Raw genomic sequence first — 9,332 nt, forward strand, 5'->3', positions numbered from 1 at the left:
GAGGGCGTTTTGACCTTCTCGGTCGATGACTCGATGCCGAAACAAAAGTGCCATTTTCCCCATGACTCTGAATCTGATGCAGAATTCGAATCTTCAGAGCTCTACTGCCCAAGTGTTAAGGGGGACTCTAATCAATCTAAACTCATTTTCGCTTCTCTGAGGACTGAGCCAGAGACTAGGAATTGGATCTCAACCTACTCAACGAGGGGGGTTGCTGCCGGACGTACACTTGCAGCTGAGGGTGATCCCGAGATTGGCCCGATATCAGAGAGGGATTCGGCGGATACATATCACGTGACCATGTCGTCCTCCTCCCTCGTCATCTTCGTTGTCGCGCGAAGATTGTATACAGTAATTGATCACGCCTATGCGTCCACCTTAGTATTCTGCGTGATAAACATTCAACTTTTTCAACGAATAGACGAGCCCGCACTTGCGCTTCTCCCTTCGGTGGTTTGACGGAAGAGTGGGGGCTTTTCAAGCGATTAAACTAACTCTAAGTAACGTAATTCCCGGCCGTCCCGTACACCCGGCCATGCCGTACACCCCATCCAAAATCGCGTCTTTCTACCTACATCCTACCTTCAACCACCTACCATGCCACCAATTCGCGCTAAATCTTCGCAGAAATCAGCCAATCAGGAAGGTAAGGTCTTGTTAGCCCTTAACGATGTTAAAAATAGCCGAATTAAATCTATTCGCGCAGCAGCGAAGCTATACGATATCCCTTATACAACCTTAGCCGACCGCGCGAAAGGTGTACTTACACGCGTTAATTACCGCCTAACTAGCTATAAGTTGACTTAATTAGAAGAGGATTCGCTTACTAAATAGATACTCTCTATAGATTCGCGTAGGGCAGCGCCTAGGGCCCTCTACTATTCGAGAGATAGCTAATATCCTATTAGCTACGCGCGAAGAAGCTTCTCTAACTACCGTTAGAAAGAATTAGCTATTAACCTTTATTAACCGCCGTCCTAAGCTTCGTATATACTTCTCACGAAAATATAATTACTAAAGAGCCCTAAACGAAGATCTAAAATTAATTCGGTAGTAGTTTACGACTATATAAAGTACGATTAACGAGAACGGTATATAACTAGAGGATATCTATAACTTTAATAAGATAGGCTTTATAATAGGCCTTATATCTTCGCAGAAAGTAGTTATACGAGCTAAATACTATAGTCGGAGATCTCTTCTATAACTAGGAAATCGCGAATAGGTTACTACGATCGAAGTAATCTACGTAGATAGCTATTTACTACTACTATATATCGTCTTTAAAGGTAAAGTAGCTATTATAGGATAGTTTAACGAAAACCTACCGAAAGAGTAGCGAATCGAAGTCTCTAATAATAGCTAGACTACTAATAAGATTAGCCTACGCTAGTTACAAAAGTACTTTATCCTATATACGAATTCGCGTATATATAGGCGATTTCGACTATTAATTCTTAATAGCTATAGTAGCTATCTTATACCCTAATTCGACCGAATCTACGCAGAAAACGATATTATACTACTTTATATACCTACGTATTTATCGTATCTACTATAGCTACTAGATATTAGGTATTTTATAGTAGTTAAGCGCGCGTATAGTCGGTTCGTTAGCGATCTTACGCGTAGGGGATATAACTATATCGATAAGTATAATTTCTTAGTAGATTACTAGCGCGTACGGCTAGAAGCCTTCTAATTAACTAATCCTACTATTAAAAACAGCTTCGTAGCTAGTAGTCTAGTACTATTAGATACCGAGAGAGTACTTAACAAGCTTAATATCTCTCTACGAACTCTGTTACTACTAAGTAGCCGGCTAAGTAGTAGATCTAGCGAATTTATACTAAAAACGCCTAGAACCGCCGCTTAGCTATTTAAGTAAGCTTCTATATTAAAAGACCTACTAAAGCGACGGTTAAACAGCCTACTAAGCCTATCAAAAACTATACTAGACTAGATAATTAAGGGCTACTACCTAGCTCTATATAGCGGTGCTTTACTAGTAGAGGATAATACGAATTTACGTATAGCGAATAAGAAGATAGTCAAAAAGCGTAATCGGTTAACTAGAAGGATACCCTACGTAGAGGATTTAACTATTAAAGAGGCTATATAGCTAGCTAAGTAGCTAGACTAGCCAGAGGAAGATAATAGGGTAGATTCGTATACAGAGGTTGAATTACCTAGTCAGCCGATTCAACCGGCCAGAAGGGCTCCGCCTACCTACAGTAGATATAGCCAAATTAGCCATAGGATTAGTTCATGTAAAAATCGTGTTATCTAGTTAAATTAATAGGTGTTGGTTGAGATAATCGATTTTGAAATTTTCTAATAGGGAAAGTGTACGGCATAGCCGGGTGTACGGGACGGCCGGGAATTACGTTAAGACTAATCCAAAGATACCCATAGGCCCGTACGTTACAAGTTGGCCTTGTTGATTTGATGTTTGCTCAGAGATAATGCGGGTAAACTCCGTAATGTTGTATATTATGCTGCTCTATAGTCAATCAGGTCCCCGGGCAGGCGCGCCGCATCCCATCCATCTTCTTGCCCGGCCATTTCCAATCATGTAATCGTCGAGCTTATTACATGTAAGTAAACCCGGACCTGTATGTTGCATTCCAGCCTCTCAATGTAGGTTCTAGGCATTCCAATGGAGATTGACAAGTAACCGAGCAGGATATATCTCCACCACCGCCCGGTACCTTCCACTTATCTATCGTTGGAAGGTTGCCTGCTCAATTCGGGAAGCGTGAAATACTGTGATCCATGGATGAGATTCAAGATTTCATAAGGTGTAAAATGTGATGTAAGCTAGGTAGTGAAACACACGCAGATAGATCCATACCTTGATAATACTGGATTCGAAAGTTGAGAATTTGGAGCTCCATCACTGCACATACTCGGGTTATTCCAAGAAGTCAAGTCTAGCTAGGCATACAAACGTTTTCTACTCCGTTGTTTCCACGTAGGTCCAAGGTTGTCATCTGTTGAGATAGCTTGGTGGTCAGGCGTGTCACCAGCGTGGTGCGCGCCCACGCACACCACCTTCGTAGCTTAGATAGGCACCTCTCACCAGATGCAATCTTACTATTCCTTTCTCCCCTCTTTTGGGTCTGCTACGTTTTCCTAGTAGCCTCTAATAGGTTATGAGCCCTGCTTAGCGCATAAAGAGTGAGGTTATTCATATTTCCTCACTGCCTAGGTATAAATTGTATAATAACCTCTTTTTCTATCGTTTTTCGGCGCGTTTTGCGCCTTCTACAGAGTGCAGACTTCGTACCTCTTTACGACTTAATAATCCCTATATATCGAATACGGCTACCGAAGCTATTGTATCGAATCGTTACTAAAAGTCCCTCCTTCGGCTCTAACGCTATTTAAAAATATATAAAATCCTTCTAGCTTCTACGCTATTTTTAGAGCTCTTACGCTCTTTACCTATATAGCGGTATATCGCCGTAGTAGACACGCCTACGTAGCGGTATATCGCTATAGTAGATACGCCTACGTAGCGGTACTTCGCCGTAGTAGGCTTACTATATAATATACCTTCGTTATAGTAGACCTTATATCTTCCGGCTCTTATACTATTTAGAGCTTTTAAGCTATACGTTATCTATATAGCGGTACTTCGTCGTAGTAGGATTAATATATTTATAATATTTAATATAGTTTCCGATCTCGAGGCTTATAAGGCGGCTAAAACCTTCGCCGAATTAGTCCCTATACTTAAGGAAAGAGCTAACTTCGAGAAGTAGAGATAGGGGCTTTAATTTATTACGGATAGCCTAGACGAAGACCTATAGTCTATTATTACTAGTAAAATAATATATCCTATTTAAGAGCCTCGTGATACTCCTATAGAGGAAGCTATTTAAAACGTTCTTTTCGCTTAACTTAGACAAGAGCCTACCGAAGAGGAATTTAATAAGTAGATTAATAAAAATATAACTTAACTAAATAACCGATTTTACTAGTTTCGCCGTAAATATACGCTTACGAAATATCTTATCTATTATATACTTAGCGATTTAGCTCGTAGCTTTATACGCGATTATAAAGATTCTTATAAAATATTTCTTCGAATTAGTAATATATATAGTACTAGTAACTATACTACTTTAAGCTATAGGCTATCTTCGTTAATTAAGCTTATATATACTAGGGGTAATCCGTATAATTTTATTACTAAATAGTAAGCTACTCTAGACCTTATAAATTTAGCTATTCTAAATACCCTATTACTACCTAAATAGGCTCTAGCTTATTTTAAGCTTATAATTAACGGCTACTAAAGTATAAAAGGTTTCTTAAATATATATAAACCTCTAACTAATCCAGATAGTATACTTAACTATATTTTCGGTAAATTTATTAAATATAAGTCGAATAAAAAGTCTGTAAATATAGTAATCGCGGCCGTTTCTATCTTAAAAGAAGCTAAATCTACCTAAAGTAATCGAGGTAGAGGCAGAGGAAGAGGCCGAGGTAATAGAGGCCGCGGTAGAGAAGCTAGACGAGGTCGTAGCTAAGACTAAAATAATAAAGACGACTTAGAGTTATAGTATTATTATATCTACTATAAGCGTTCTACTTATTATACTAGTAAGTAGTACTTCTTTAACCCTAAATCTAAGGGTATCTCTTAAGGCGGTATTAATATAGCTATAGCTAGTACTTCTGATTTAAAAAAGGACTTAAAATCGAAAGAGAAATCGGAGAAGATTTTAATAAGCTTCGCCGAAATAAGCTTATTAGCTGTTAATATTATAGCTCTATTAATAGATAACGACGAATAGTATATTTAGATAGTAGACTCTGGTATATTAGCGTATATAATATCTTATCGTGTAAATTTTATTAATTTTACGCTACTTATTACTAATATAAAGCTCCTAAACGGTTATTAAGTACAGACTAAAGGATATAGTAATATTATCCTAAACTTTTTAAATAGAAATACTATTTCTAAGCTTAAGCTATTTAAAGTCTAGTATATTCCTTCTTTTAATATAAACCTAATTTCCTTATAGTAACTTACGAAGGATTCTAGTATTAAGACTCGATTTAATAAGATATATAGCTTCCTCTATAGGGGGGAAGAGCTTATCGTTATAGCTAAGTAGGAGAACGGTTAATATTAGGTTTATATCTATAATAGTAATAGTTATATTAATATACTTAGAGCTCTATCTATTTAACTATCCTATATATTTAGTAACGGTTATATACCTACTATAGATTCGGCTATAGCTTCTTAAATCGGTAAAATTTAACCTATTATAATAGACCTAGCTTATCGCAGAGCCTATTACGTAGGCGAGTAGAAGGTAAAGTATATATCTAAATATACCGAAGGAATTAATATTAAAAAGGGATCTAGTATTAAGTATCCTTATCCTCTATATATTCTTAGTAAAGGTTATACCTTACCTTTTAGACGAAGTAAGCGTATTAAGACTATACTAGCGCAGAAGCTTTATATCGATATTTAGGGTCCTATTTCTATCGTAGGCGTTAGAGGCTATTATTATTTTATAATTATTACCGATAATATAATATATTTCTATTAGGTCTTCCTGTTAAAGACTAAGAGCGAAATTACTAATAAGATTCGTATATTAGTAACCTACTTTTTAACGTAATTTAACTATAAAGTTAAGGTGATTTTAGGCGATAATATATAAGAATATATTAAAATCGCTACCTTTTACGAAGAAAGCAGTATTATTTAGGACCCTATTCCCCCCTATATACCTTAGCTTAACAGTATTACGGAGATTAGGAATTATTAGCTTATTAAGCCGCTAGTCGCTATATTAGCTAAAAATTAGCTTCCTAAATATCTATAGGGTAAGCTACTTTTAGGTATTAATTATACTATAAACTATCTCTAGTAGTCTACTATTAATATAACTCTATATAAAGCTTTCTATAGTAAAAAGCTAGATATTTTAAATCTACGCGTACTTAGCTACTAAGCTTAGTATCTAATTCTAAAGGAATATAGGATAGATAAACTTTCTCTATATATAGCCGAAGTAAGGCTAGTAGGCTATAGTACTAATAGGTATTATCTCTATAATATTTATTTAAAGAAGATCGTAGTCTCTCGTAATATAGTCTTTAATAAGAATATAATAAAGGATCTACCTAAGCCTATATATAATCTCGATACAGAGCTAAAGTCTGTTCCTATATAATCTATAGCTAATTAACGCTATTATATACTATCGGATTTCCTACCGGCTAATAGCGATTAACTAATTTAGCTAGATTTAGCTAATAGCCCTAATAAGCTAGTAAAGCTAGTAATCCTATCTTCTTATATTCTAATAGGAGATCTACTATTATCTAAATAGTCTAATATACTACTTTTATTATTTAAACACAAAGCCTAACTAGAAAAGCTTCGTAAATAGATTAAGCGGAGATTCGCCTATAAATAGAATAAATATATCGACGATAGCCCTTAAACTATAGAGGATAGTTCCGAAACTATTAAGGGTAGTCCTGGAAATATTAACGATAACCCTTAAACTATAGAAGGTAGTTCTGAAACTATCGAGGCTAATCCTGAAACTATCGAGGGTAGTTCTTAAACTATTAATAAAAATCCGTAATCTAAGATAGGTCTTCGGCGTTCCTTATATATCCGTAAGAAGACTTAAGCGGCTATAGAGTTAGAGGAATATTTACGTTCTCTTAAGTATTTATATATAGCTCTAGCTAACTATATTAAATATACTACTTTTTTAATTCGTAGTATAGCCGTAGACTTATAATTACTTCTAAAACTTTTATATTAAGCTTTAGCTTAATTAACGCTATATAAACTAGATAGCTAGTAGGATATAATATAAAATTATAGTAAGAATAAATAGACTAAATAGATTAAAGCTATAGATAAGGAAATATAGAAGTAGCTAAAAAACGGTACTTAGCGCGTATACGATCTTCCTACTAAAGGTACTAAAAAGATACTTCTTCCGCTTCGATAGGTCTTTTATATTAAGGACGATAGGACCTATAAAGCGTATCTTATTATAAAAGGGTTTAAGTAGCGCGAAGGAATCGATTATCTTAATATTTATATAAGTATAGCTAAAGCTTTAAGCTTTAAAATATTCTGCGTAATAGCTACGTATTTTAGCTAGTAGATATATTATATTAACTTCGTTACGGCGTTTCTTAATATAGAGCTTCTTAAAGAAATCTATATTTAACTTCCTAATAGTTTTAAAGAGCCTAGAAAATATAGCCTTCTTTTAAAGACTTTATACGGTCTAAAATAGAGTCCTCGCGAATAGTATAATACTATCTATAGGGCTCTAATAGTAATTAGATTTATTCGCTTATATATAGACTATTCGGTATTTATATATATAAAATATAAGCTCTATCTTCTTATATACGTTAATAATATACTAATTATTATATCTTTAGATATATCTCTTATATAGCTTAAGGACTATATTCGTAAATCCTTCGATATTACTAATAACGGTACTACTACGCGATTCCTTATGATTAATATCGTTTATATAGATAGTAAGATAAAGCTCTCTTAGCTCGCCTATATTCGAAAGGTCCTCGCGAAATTTAACCTATAAGATATATATATAGTCCCTATACTATTTTATAATAAGGAGATCCTATAACCGCGTAAGGATACTACGACTCTAGCGGAAGTTAAAGCTTACCGTAAGATAGTAGGCTTACTTATTTAGTTAATAGTTAATATATAACTAGATATTATATTCGTAGTTATAAAGCTTATAAGATATACGTATAACCCCTCCGCGAAGTATATAACTATATTAAAGTGTATCTTTCGGTATCTTAAGGGTTCTGAAACGCTTACTATCGCGTATTCCTACTTACTAGACCTCCTTTTTAGATTTATTAATATAGATTAGACTAGTAAATATACAGATAGTAGTATATTAACCTCCGGCTTCCTTTTTAAGCTTACGAATAGTATAATTACTTAGGCTTATAAAAAGTAAACGTGCGTTACTCTTTCCTCTACAGAAAGTAAGTATATCGCTATATCTTTAGCTATATAAGAGGTATTATAGCTATAGCTTTTCCTTAAGGAACTTAATATAGAGTCCCTTTTGTAACTTCCTACTATAATCTACGAGGATAACTAAGGCGCTATTTACCTTACTAAAAGCTATAATTTATACTAACGAACAAAGTATATTAACGTTAAATATTATTATATTAGAGACTAAGTCTCTAGGGGGGTATATAAATTTGTTAAAATTTTAACTACAGAGTAGGCCGTAGATAGCTTTACTAAGCCGCTATAGCGAGTCTAATTCGAGAGGTTTCTATACCTTTTAGGCATAAAAAAGCTCTGATTTAATAGCCTTTATAGCGAGCTTAATTCTAAGGGTTTAAATACCTTTTTAAGCTTAAAAAGTTATATTAAGGCGTTATTAATATATTTGTATAATTACTTTTTATGTTTTTCATATTTTGAGTGAGATTGGTGGATCGAGGTCTAGGGGGGTGTTGAGATAGCTTGGTGGTCAGGCGTGTCACTAGCGTGGTGCGCGCCCACGCACACCACCTTCGTAGCTTAGATAGGCACCTCTCACCAGATGCAATCTCACCATTCCTTTCTCCCCTCTTTTGGGTCTGCTACGTTTTCCCAGTAGCCTCTAATATCATCATGAAAAAGTCACCACGTCGGCCAGAATGAGACGTGCTGTCCACCAGAAAAGTGTGAGATCTACATGATGGAAGCTGGCTACAGTAGGTGTATCATCAACATGTGAGAGAGGGATGAGTGTGAGATTGTCTGGCTAGGGAAGATTATATCCACGCTGTGGACTGCGGTGAGACGGCAGTATCACATGCCCATACGGACACTACACGAGCGACGTCAATTCGCCTCTCAAATCACTCGGCAGAATGGGAGAAGCGCGCGTCAGAAGTCATCCGTCCACAATTTACAAGTCCAGGCTGATGAATGTCGTTGGCAGCATAGGTAGCGCACTGTTGGATGCTACTGGGAGAACGTAGCAGACCTAAAAGAGGGGAGAAAGGAATGGTGAGATTGAATCTGGTGAGAGGTGCCTATCTAAGCTACGAAGGTGGTGTGCGTGGGCGCGCACCACGCTGGTGAGACGCGCTAAACTACTAAGCTATCTTAATACCCCCCTGGACCTCGATCTACCAATCTTACCTAAGGGGTAATGCATGAAAACATGAAAAACATGAAAAGTGATTATATAAATATATTAATAACGCCTTAATATAGCTTTTTGAGCTTAAAAAGGTATTTAAACCCTTAGAATTAAGCTCGCTGT

The sequence above is a fragment of the Penicillium diatomitis genome, assembly GCF_028827545.1.
Source record: "Penicillium diatomitis strain IBT 30728 chromosome Unknown utg000008l_segment0_segment0, whole genome shotgun sequence".
NCBI classification, from domain to species: domain Eukaryota; kingdom Fungi; phylum Ascomycota; class Eurotiomycetes; order Eurotiales; family Aspergillaceae; genus Penicillium; species Penicillium diatomitis.